The sequence below is a fragment of the Triticum aestivum genome, chromosome 3A (genome assembly GCF_018294505.1).
Source record: "Triticum aestivum cultivar Chinese Spring chromosome 3A, IWGSC CS RefSeq v2.1, whole genome shotgun sequence".
Lineage (NCBI taxonomy): Eukaryota > Viridiplantae > Streptophyta > Magnoliopsida > Poales > Poaceae > Triticum > Triticum aestivum.
In genome coordinates this window covers 663829667-663842437 of record NC_057800.1, presented here as the reverse complement: position 1 = coordinate 663842437, position 12771 = coordinate 663829667, and positions in this window count along the sequence as shown.

Genomic DNA, 12771 nt, shown 5'->3' with positions numbered 1-12771 from the left:
AAGACATGGGACGAAGGAGGAACTAGAAAACCACCTTTGGAAGGATTGCTTTATTATGCAGGAGTTCAAGAATTCTAATAATTTCCGGTATGATCAGGAACCTGGCAATGGCTCAGGGTCCGGGCCGGGTTACGGTGGAGGAAGTTCCGGTTCAGGGTTTAATGGTAATCCGGGTGGAAATAATGGTCAAAATAATCGGAAGAACCAGGGTGGTTACAACCAACAGCAGCAGCAACAACAATCGGGTTACCAGAGCAACCCAAAGCAGTTGAGTGGTGGACAGTACCATGTCTTTACCACTAGCTTGGACAAGCAAGACCGGAAGGTTCAGAGGCGGGCAATCAACTCTGTTGAACCGGCCATACCCCGTTATCTACGTTGGTCTGAACAGCCGATCATATGGAGAAGAGAAGATCACCCACCCCAGGTCGATAATCCGGGTCAGTTGGCTCTGGTAGTGGCGCCTCAGGTGGGAGGTTATAAGTTTACCAAGGTGCTCATGGATGGAGGGAGCAGTATTAACATCCTATACTATGAGACCTTCCGACGTATGGGGCTAACAGATAAGAATCTCAAACCGTCTAATACAGTATTCCACGGTGTAGTGCCGGGCAGATCAGCATATCCCATTGGTAAGATAGCTCTAGAAGTGGCCTTTGGGGATGATCATGATTCCAGGTCGGAGACATTGACGTTTGAGGTGGTGAAAATCCAAAGTCCATATCATGCCCTGTTTGGGCGACCGGCATACGCCAAGTTTATGGCTCGGCCCTGTTATGTATATTTGCAGCTCAAGATGTCGGGTCACAAGGGGACAATAACGGTTCATGGAAGCCGCAAAATCGCTTTGGAATGCGAGGAAGGAGATGCGGCTTATGCAGAGTCGGTTTGTGCCACCGAGGAGTTGAAGTACTATAAAGACAATGTTGATCCGGCGGACATGACTCCGTTGAAGAAGCCAACTACGGAGCATGATCTGGCCCTGAAGTTCAAATCGGCAGCAGAGACTAAGCTTGTTGATTTTGTACCTGGCGATTCGTCCAAGCAGTTCAGCATTAGTGCCAACTTGGATCCGAAATAGGAAGGCGCACTCATCGAGTTCATCCGTGAGAATCGGGACATTTTCGCATGGAAACCTTCTGACATGCCAGGTGTACCGAGGCAACTCGCTGAGCACACACTTAATGTGGATCCTAAATACAAACCGGTGAAATAGTTCCTCCGCCGGTTTAATGAAGAAAGGCACAAGGCGATTGGAGAAGAGGTAGCCAGGCTCTTAGCAGCTGGCTTTGTTATTGAAGTTTTTCACCCTGAGTGGCTTGCCAATCCGGTGCTGGTCCTCAAGAAAAACGGCACCTGGCGCATGTGTATGGATTACACAGATCTTAATAAGGCTTGTCCAACAGATCCTTTTGCCCTCCCCCGTATTGATCAAATTATTGATGCTACGGCAAGTTGTGAGCGTCTAAGTTTTTTGGATGCATATTCTGGCTATCATCAGATCAAAATGGCAATTAAGGACCAGGAGAAGACAACATTTATAACTCCCTTTGGAGCCTTCTGCTATGGGTCTATGCCCTTCGGGCTCAAGAGTGCCCAGGCAACTTACCAACGGTGTGTACAAAATTGTCTTCACAAGCAGATTGGCCGTAATGTACATGCTTACGTGGATGATATCGTGGTTAAATCCAGGGAGAAGGAGACTCTGATTGATGATTTGAAAGAAACCTTTCATAATCTGAGAACATACAAGATGATGCTTAATCCGGACAAGTGTGTTTTTGGTGTACCGGCAGGCAAGCTATTGGGTTTTGTAGTGTCCAACAGGGGAATTGAGGCTAATCCGGAGAAGATCACCGCTATCACCTCCCTGGCTAAACCAAAGTGTATCAACGATGTTCAATGCTTGGCAGGCTGGATTGCTGCGCTAAGCCGGTTTATCAGTCGCCTGGGTGAGAAGGCGATCCCTTTGTATCAGATGTTGAAAAAGACGGATCAGTTTGTCTGGAGTTCTGCCGCCGATGAAGCATTTGAGGATTTAAAGCGGCAATTGGCCAATCCGCATGTGCTCGCCGCTCCCGTTGACAAGGAGCTATTACTGCTATATGTTGCTGCTAATGTTCGGGCGGTCAGCGTAGCTATTGTGGTGGAGCGAAAGGAGGCAGGTAAGGAGCATCCGGTTCAACGTCCGGTCTATTATATCAGCGAGGTGCTCATTGAGTCCAAGCAAAGGTATCCGCATTGGCAGAAGCTGGTGTATGGAGTTTTTATGGCAAGCCGGAAGCTTAAACAATATTTCCAAGGGCACTCAATTACGGTGGTCAGTTCTGCTCCTTTGGGAGACATAATCCAGAACCGGGAAGCAACTGGCCGGATTGCAAAGTGGGCCATTGAACTGGGGCCATACGGTTTGAAGTATGTGCCTCGAACAGCAGTTAAGTCTCAAGCACTTGTTGATTTCATCAATGACTGGATGGAAATGCAAGCACCTGAGGAAAAGCCAGATCATACGTATTGGACCATCCATTTTGACGGATCCAGGCAGTTGGAAGGCTCGGGGGTTGGAGTCGTATTAACTTCCCCACGAGGTGATAAGTTTTGTTATGTTCTCCGTTTAATGTTCCCTTGTACTAACAATGCAGCCGAGTATGAAGCCTTGCTCCATGGTCTCCGGATGGCTAAGGAGATGAATCTAAGTCGAGTTAAGTGCTTCGGTGACTCGGACCTTGTGGCTCAGCAAGTGTCTGGCACTTGGGACTCCAAGGACCCACTCATGGCAGCATATCGTCGTGAGGTGGATATTGTCGCAGGTTATTTCAAGGGCTATCAGGTGGACCACGTGGACCAGCGGAAAAACGAAGCGGCAGACGCTTTAAGCCGGTTGGGATCTCAGCGCAAACCGGTCCCACCCAATGTTTTTCTGGATGTGCTGCACAACCCGTCGGTCAAGATCCATGGTGAAGAGGATTTGGCTATTCCTGATCCGTAGGCTTGATTGGTGGCGGCTCTTCATGTTATTCCGGATTGGACGCTTCCTTACCTGGCGTACAAGAAGCGGGGTGAGTTGCCAGAGGATGAAATTCTAGCAAGGCAGATAATCCGGCGATCCAAGTCCATGGCTATCATCAACGACGAGTTGCATCATTGTAGTGTATCAGGGGCTTTCCAACGCTGTGTGTCTCCTGAAGAAGGCCGTGAAATCTTGCGTGAGATCCACGAAGGAGATTGTGGTCACCACGCCGGTTCAAAGTCTCTGGTGGCTAAGGCGTTTCGCCATGGTTTTTATTGGTTAACTGCTCATGCTGATGCGGAGGATCTAGTCAGACGGTGTGATGGTTGCCAAAGGTTTTCAAGGCGCGCTCATGTACCGGCTCAAGAATTGAGAATGATTCTGATTACTTGGCCGTTTGCGACTTGGGGGCTGGATATGGTTGGGCCTTTCAAAAGGTCCAAAGATAAGAAGACCCACCTCCTGGTGGCGGTTGACAAGTTTACAAAGTGGGTGGAGGCAGAACCTGTTAGCAAGTGTGATGCGGCCACGGCGGTTCAGTTCATCAAAAAGGTGATTTTCCGGTTTGGCTTTCCGCACAGTGTTATCACAGATAATGGTACCAATTTATCCAAAGGTGCTATGAAGGAGTTCTGCGGACAAGAGCACATCCGGCTCGACGTTTCATCACTGTCACATCCACAGTCCAATGGTCAAGCAGAAAGAGCTAATCAAGAGATCTTGAGAGGCATCAAGCCCCGGCTCATGGTTCCTTTGCAGAGAACGCCGGGTTGTTGGGTAGAAGAATTACCATCTGGGCTATGGAGTATCAATACAACACCCAACAGATCAACAGGATACACACCGTTCTTCATAGTTTATGAAGCGGAGGCGGTTCTCCCCAGTGATATCCGGCATGATTCACCTCGTGTCATAGCTTATATTGAAGCGGACAACAAGACAGCACGGCAAGATGCTTTGGACCGGTTGGATGAAGAGCGTGACATCGCAGCCGCCCGATCGGCGATTTACCAGCAGGATCTTCGTCATTATCATAGTCGCCGGGTCAAAACCAGAACCTTTCAGGAAGGAGATTTGGTGCTTCGGCTCATCCAAGATCAGACTAACATGCATAAGCTATCCCCACCTTGGGAGGGGCCTTTCGTGGTCAGCAAGAATCTGCACAACGGGTCGTACTATCTGATCAATATTCGAGAGCATAAGGACTCACGTACATCAGAGGAGGAGACTAACAGGCCGTGGAATATAGCTCATCTTCGGCCTTACTACACCTGAGCCATTGGCTATACTTATGTACATATTACGACAATGTATATATTATGATTAAATATAATAAACCGGAACCTCAGCTAAAGCGGGGTATCTGTTCTTTTACATCATGTGAGGTTACACGGAGTTGCTCTAAAGCGGCCTCCGGTTTACCCCTTGAGTTCGCTTTGCTAAAAGCATCGTGTTATATCACTTGGAGGATTGGTCGTGTCCGGACCAATACCATGCCTCTTGATAGGCGAAAGCCACCAGATCATTTGGGGACTTGGTCATGTCTGAACCAGTCATGCCTCTTGGTCGGCCTAAGGCCACAGAATCACTTGGGGGCTTGGTCGAACCCGAACCATGACCACGCCATTTGGTCGGCATAAATGCCACGGTTTCATCTGGGGACCTGGCTGATTAGAACCATAGTTACACCTAACGGGAACTTGGTCGTGTTTAGCCATGGTAACACCATTTGATCAGCTTAAATAAAACTTTTCTTTTGCTTCACATTTTTCTTTGAAGTGTTTTTTTGCTTTTCATTGTGTTTCTTAAACCGACAATTTTTTTTCAATTGACGGAACACAGTTCACGTCAATCCGGAGGCTATTTGACCGGTTTGATCCGTGTTGTTAACATCCTCTTATGGAGTAACATGGTGTTTATTATAACCCGACACGGTTTACATGGTAAACCAGCGTCATATATATACAGGAGCTGTTATCTCCTCCAACAGTATGGGTTTGCAAAACTCAGCTTCAAGATTGGCCAAGCCAACTTCACGCTCAATGACGGCAGGTATCATGTATCTCAAAATTTGGCATACTTAAAATTTTGTTTTCATATATGCAGACATCATATTCCGCCTGACGGTACAACCACGGTGGCACTTGACGAATTTTTCATTTCAAAAAGTATTTTGGAAAGATCATTGCCACAGGAAGAACAAATTATGCACGAAGGCATATCAACATCAAAGGTATCAGCTAGCCTATTACAAGGCAACATGGTGCCCATAATAATATAATTATTTTTCGCGAAGAAGAGGCAGTTTTAAACCAGCGTCCGGTTCAAGCTTGGTCATCAGCATGGCCTGATGGTTGTGGGTCGTCCTGTGCCGCTTCAGCCTCCGTATCCCTACCCAGTGGCTGGAAATCCACAGTTGTCCAGTCGATTCCCATTAATGCTTGAAAAACAGCTTCATCGTGGATCAGCAAGGACGGGTCAATGTCAGGAGCGTAAGTATGCTTACGGATTGGAGGAATCAAATTTTCCGATTCATGGATTGGCGCAGCTATTCGCTTGTTCTGACTGTCATATTGCGCTTGATAACGAAACAAGTCTGCTTCCTCAGCCAACTGATAAGCTAGTGGACGCACCTCCCGGTTTATCGCTCGCAGATCCGCTTCACCGAATTCTGATCCGTCTTCCTTCAAGCTGGGATAGCCCTGAGCCGCTTCAACAGGATCAAAATCCGGCACCCAGGCTTTTGCCCGGATTAAAGCATTGATTGCGCCAGTTCGAGCAGCAGATTTCTTTAGCTCTTCAATCCGGGCAGGAAGCACCGACAGTTTCATCAGAGTATCTTGAATCAAAGTAGGCGCCGGTTTGTTATGAGAGGCGGTACAGATGATCCGCTGGGCACCAGTATACAATTGTTCAACCAATGTATAGGCGGCTTTTAGCTTCTTCCGTACATCTGACCCCAAGTGACCAATGCGTGTCCCTGAAATACCATAAAGGGTTAATAAACCGGCGACTTTTGTCAGAAGGCAGAGCCAATTCAGTAGGAAAACTGGCTTACCAAAGATAGCGACAGTCATGGCATGCACGTGCCGCTTTATGCTGGTCAGTTCATCTGCCACTGGTTTTAGTGCAGCCTCAGCATCCTCTGCTTGTTTGATCAAAGTGGATTTCTCAGTGGCCCAGTCCGCCCGTTTCTTCTTGAAGTTCTCCTTAAGTTGTTCCATGGCGCTTAAAGCACTGGCCAATTCCTCTTTTGCTTTGGAGGTTTCAGCTTGTTGGGTTTTCAGGGCTTCTTGAAGATCGATGACTTGGTTCTCTTTCGTCTTTAGCTCCGCCTGCATGCATACAGATATATGTTTCAACAAATGGGTAGAAGGATTCAAGTACCAACCACATAACAAGTTATGCGCTTAGTACTTGGGGGCTAATGCATATTTGATCTAAAGCGGCCTCCGGTTTACCCCTTTCATCTTTCGATTGTTTACAAAGTCCCAAGATCAATACAAGTATTCAACTTGGCACTTGGGGGCTAATGGCTACTTGATCATATATATTCTGAAACGGCAGTTTCAATTACTTAAAGTACCGGTTTAACTACGCTAAAGTTGAACCGGCCCTTGGGGGATACATCAACAAATTTCAAAGCAACAAGATTTATATTATTTAAGTCCCGGTTTGAAAGAATTTTTCAAACCGGCCCTTGGGGGCTAGGAGAGTCAGGAATGGAAGCATACAAGCAGGAAGGAGCATATGGAAATTACCTCATATTTGTCTTTCATCATGTTGACCAGACCGGCTTCATAGTCACGGCTGGTATACAGCCGGTTCAGATAGCCGGAATGGATATCTTGGGCGTTCAGAGCAGCGTAAGTCGTCAGATCAGCGTTCCACTTGCCTTTACCAAAGGCAGCAAGTTCTTCCTTGGCAGAATGTTTGGATAAAGCGACAGGATTGCTTGGCTCAGTATGGCCAGTGCCAGTAATGACAACCTCATCATCCTGGATACCGCCGGTTTGCACTGGGGCTATTGGCTTGATAGTCGGTTCTGCTGGACCGGTGGAACTTTCAATCCGGATGGAACCTATGGGCTGATTGACAGGACCTGAGGCGTCAGTAGGTCTCTCTTCAGCAATAAGGTCATCGTCCTACTGCGGTGGATCGTTGGGTATATCCTCAGGAATAGCCGCTTCAAGATTGGGTGTCTTGCCTGGTTCAAGAATGACATCTTCTTCGACCGCTTTGTCCAGGCGGGCTTTCTTGCTTGGCCTAGGTTTGGCCCTGAGAAGAATAGCAAAATCAAATACAACATATGTTCTAAGGCAATGTACTGCAAACATCAATAAGTATAGCTTACCCAAGCACCGTTTTGAGTGCTGGGAGCTGAGTAGCCGATGACTCGCCAGAAGATGAGTGGGAAGTGACCTGGTAATCGGAGTCAGACGGATTAAGAGGTTGACGAAAGCAGTCCGCTTTAGGACAAGCACTGACAAGCAAATTAGAGACCTCTGAATGGCGTTTCCGAACCGGACTGTTCGGTAAACCGGCGGAGGTAACTACCTGGCCGCTGTGCCGGGTGGTGCGACGAGCTTCATGTTGTTGGGTCTTCATAAGAAGTTTAGGATCCAAATAAGCAAGAGGATGAGAAAATTTAACTTTCCGGTTTGCCTGACGGATTTTTTGTGAAGGCAAAGTTTCTGAATCGGAAGAGAGAATAATTACCTCTGCAACATCCGCATGGCTGGCTTCGGCATCATCCTGACAAATATCATCATCAATAAGACGCATGAAAAATAAACCAAGTGAGTCAAGCTCTACCTCAAAGTCCGGATTATCCACCTCATCATCAGGGGCCGGATTAGAAGATGCAGTGGTTCTTTTCCTGTGGGCAGTCTTCTTCACAGCCTTAGTCTTTTGCCGGGTTGCTCTTTCCAGTTTGTCTGTTTTTTCTGGTTTCTCCTGCGGCAGTTTTTTGCTCCAAAAAGGATCATCGCCCTGATTATGCAGACACTGATATTAAAAAACAATGACCAGACATATCAATAACAGATTTAGCAAAGGAAAAAAATCAAAGTCTTACAGTTGGCGGTTTGTTGGTGGCACAGAAGGGAAGCAGGCCGGTTCTAGCACAGACATGCTCCGGTTCATTCAGTATCTTACGCACAGCCTCTGTGATTTCTTCACCAGAAAGCTGGAGTTTTGAATGTCGTAGTGGGTCATCAATACGATCAGTATACTCGCACATCAAACCGGAGCGCTGGCTAAGAGGCAGTATGCTCCATGATATCCAACAGCGAGCAAGGTCAACCCCTGTTAAACCGTTGGCCATGAAAGCTCTAAGTTTTGATAGCTGAGGAGCATATTTACTTCTCTCCTGTGCAGTCAATCTTTGTGGAAGAGGGTGTGTGTTGCTGAGCCGCTCCGGTCGAAAGCCAGGCAAAGGATTCTCACCAGCAGGGGAGGTGTCTTTGCAGTAGAACCATGTCTGATTCCATTCTTTGGGGTGGCTATGCAGTTTAGCATGAGGGTACGTGGCTTCTTTCCTTTTCTGAATCGCCACGCCACCCAACTCCGTGTTGGAACCGTCAGTAAATTCGGTACGACAGTTTAGATGGAATAGGTCTCTGAACAGTTCCTCCCTGGGCTCCTCTTGAAAGAACGCTTCACAGAGCACTTGGAAGTGACACATATTGGTAATAGAGTTGGGGCCAGTATCTTGTGGATGGAGCTGGAAATCGGCTAAAACATCCCGGTAAAATTTAGAACCGGGCGGTTTAAAGCCCCGGGCTAAGTGATCTATGAAAACAACAACCTCTCCTTCCCGAGGTGTGGGAGGGCATTCTTTGCCAGGAGCCCTCCAATGGATTGTATCCTTACTGCCTAAAGCACCAATCAGGACTAAATCGTCCAGTTCAGCCTCTGTCACGCGAGAAGGAACCCAATTGCACTCATACACTTGCTTGGCCATGATGGAATATAGAAGGTAAAAGATCCCAGTTCAAAAATGCATTGATTAAAATGCACTGGTACGTACAATGTTAAAACCGGAAACAACCCTATCTAAACTGGGGTTTCATGAAGTAACCAACATCTGGCGGTTCAACAAGGGGACTAATGGCATATACCGGTTTGGAAAATTTTCTATAAGGTTAAACCGCCTGATCTAAACATTGAAGCAATCGAGATTGCGGATGGTTAAGTATGCAGAAATAGGTTTCACAAGGTCTTGTTATGGCGTTGGATCTGAAGCAAGTTCAGAAAATAAGAAAAATAGTCGAAGATCAAAACAGAACAATATTGAATCAATGGGCAGGAGTATACGTGAGATCTATGGTTTTGGGCAGGAAACTAGCGGCGGATACTAAAAAATACCGCTACACAAAGCAAGGGTTCACCTGTGCATCCAGGAGCTAGTGCATGAGTATGAACAAGTGATGAACACCGCAAGAACATGAAGCCGTAGATCAGATCTAGGTTAAGAAGAACAGAAGGTTTACCAGAATTGAGGAGGATGCAGAAAGCTACCGCAGTGCTCTGGTGCGTTCAAGTTGATGCAGCGGCCCAAGACGGTGCAGAGATCAACGGCGGCGGCGGAGCTCCGAGGCTGGCGACGCGAGGAAGACGAAGAGAAAGGGGACGAAGGGGAGAAAAGAAATGACCCTTCGGTCCTATTTATAAGGCAAGAGACAGGTGTCAGGCGCGTGAATCAAGGAACCACAATTCTTGGAGGCGAAGCTGTCGCCTCGGTTATTGCGGATCTATTTAACAAAGAAGATATCATGAATGTTGTCTTTATGATGACGTCATGCCGATTTACAGCAACCAGAGAAGGTGACATCATGGCGGTTCAACAAATACAAGAAGATGATGAAGACGAAGATTTTTTTCTAAGGATTGACATGAACCAGTTCAAATCAATCTGGGGCCTAATGTTGGGGATATTATTACTGGGCGTAAACTAGCCTATCTGGGCCGGATTAACTTCATCAGTAGATCAAAGGTGTTAAAGCCTAAAGAGGCAGTTAAAGGCCCAGGGCCCGTAGTCGGTTTACAACCTGTAGCCGTACATCGACGTTTGTGCATATACTTGTACTGTAAGTTAGGAACAAGGAGGGACCAACCCGGATACGAGTATGAACCGGTGTTGGGACTCTCTGAACCGGCGGGCGTCACCCGTGTATATAAGGGGGCGACCTGGCGGCGGTTCAGGGAGGACAGACAACAACTCGAGACATAGGCGAAGCTTGTTTGCTCCCTAGTCATCGAAACCCCATCAATTCCATCACAACTAGACGTAGGCTTTTTTTCCTTCCTTGAAGGGGCCGAACTAGTATAAACTCTCTTGCGTCCTTGTGTCCGCTTTAACCCCTTCAAGCTAACCCGTCGCGATGGCTCCACGACTAAGTCCTTTCTCTAGGACATCTGCCGTGACAAAACCACAACACCCTCCCCTCCCCCTATATATACTTGAGGTTTGGGGCTGCCCAACACATGTGAATTCTCTCCCAGTTGGCGCAGTCCTACCCCTCTCCCTCCTCGTCTCTCGTAGTGCTTAGCAAAGCCCTGCTGGAGTCCCGCGCTCCTCCACCACCACCACGCCGTCGTGCTGCTGCTGGACGGAGTCTTCCCCAACCTCTCCTTCTCCCCTTGCGGGATCAAGGCATAGGAGACGTCACCGGGATGTACGTGTGTTGAACACGGAGGTGTCGTCCGTTCGGCACTAGGATCATCGGTGATTTAGATCACGACGAGTACGACTCCATCAACCCCGTTCACTTGAACGCTTCCACTTAGCGATATACAAGGGTATGTAGATGCACTTTCCTTCCCCTCGTTGCTAGATTACTCCATAGATTGATCTTGGTGATGCGTAGAAAATTTTGAATTTCTGCTACGTTCCCCAATAGTGGCATCATGAGCTAGGTCTATGCGTAGTTACTATGCATGAGTAGAACACAAAGTAGTTGTGGGCGTCGATTTTGTCAATTTACTTGCCGTTACTAGTCTTATCTTGATTCAGCGGCATCGTGGATGAAGCGGCCCGGACCGACCTTACACGTACTCTTACGTGAGACTGGTTCCACCGACTGACATGCACTAGTTGCATAAGGTGGCTAGCGGGTGTCTGTCTCTCCCACTTTAGTCGGATCGGATTCGATGAAAAGGGTCCTTATGAAGGGTAAATAGCAATTGGCATATCACGTTGTGGTTTTGCGTAGGTAAGAAACGTTCTTGCTAGAAACCCATAGCAGCCACGTAAAACATGCAAACAACAATTAGAGGACGTCTAACTTGTTTTTGCAGGGTATGCTATGTGATGTGATATGGCCAAGAAGAATGTGATGAATGATATGTGATGTATGAGATTGATCATGTTCTTGTAATAGGAATCACGACTTGCATGTCGATGAGTATGACAACCGGCAGGAGCCATAGGAGTTGTCTTTATTTATTGTATGACCTACGTGTCATTGAACAACGCCATGTAATTACTTTACTTTATTGCTAAATGTTAGCCATAGTAGTAGAAGTAATAGATGATGTGACAACTTCAAGAAGACACGATGATGGAGATCATGATGATGGAGATCATGGTGTCATGCCGGTGACAACGATGATCATGGAGCCCCGAAGATGGAGATCAAAAGGAGCAAAATGATATTGGCCATATCATGTCACTATTTGATTGCATGTGATGTTTATCATGTTTTACATCTTATTTGCTTAGAACGGCGGTAGCTTAAATAAGATGATCTCTCGCTAAAATTTCAAGAAAGTGTTCCCCCTAACTGTGCACCATTGCGAAGGTTCGTTGTTTCAAAGCACCACATGATGATCGGGTGTGATAGATTCTAACGTTCGAATACAACGGGTGTAAGCCAGATTTACACAGCAAAAACACTTAGGTTGACTTGACGAGCCTAGCATGTATAGACATGGCCTCGGAACACGGAAGACCGAAAGGTTGAGCATGAGTCGTATAGAAGATACGATCAACATGAAGATGTTCACCGATGTTGACTAGCCCGTCTCACATGATGATCGGACACGGCCTAGTTGACTCGGATCATGTAATCACTTAGATGACTAGAGGGATGTCTATCTGAGTGGGAGTTCATAAGATGAACTTAATTATCCTGAACATAGTCAAAAGGTCTTCGCAAATTATGTCGTAGCTCGCGCTTCAGTTCTACTATTTAGATATGTTCCTAGAGAAAATTTAGTTGAAAGTTGATAGTAGCAATTATGCGGACTAGGTCCGTAAACTGAGGATTGTCCTCATTGCTTCATAGAAGGCTTATGTCCTTAATGCACCGCTCAGTGTGCTGAACCTCGAACGTTGTCTGTGGATGTTGCGAACATCTGACATACACATATTGATAACTACGTGATAGTTCAGTTAAACGGTTTAGAGTTGAGGCAACGAAGACGGTTTTGAAACGTCGCGAAACATATGAGATGTTTCGAGGGCTGAAATTGGGATTTCAGGCTCGTGCCCATTTCAAGAGGTATAAGACCTCCGACGATTTTCTTAGCCTGCAAACTAAGGGAGAAAAGCTCAATTGTTGAGCTTGTGCTCAGATTGTCTGAGTACAACAATCATTTGAATCGAGTGGGAGTTGATCTTCTAGATGAGATAGTGATGTTTCTCCGAAGTAATTACCACCAAGCTGCTAGAGCTTCGTGATGAACTATAATATATCGGGGACATATATGATGATCCTTGAGATATTCGCGATGTTTGACACCACAAAAGTAGAAAT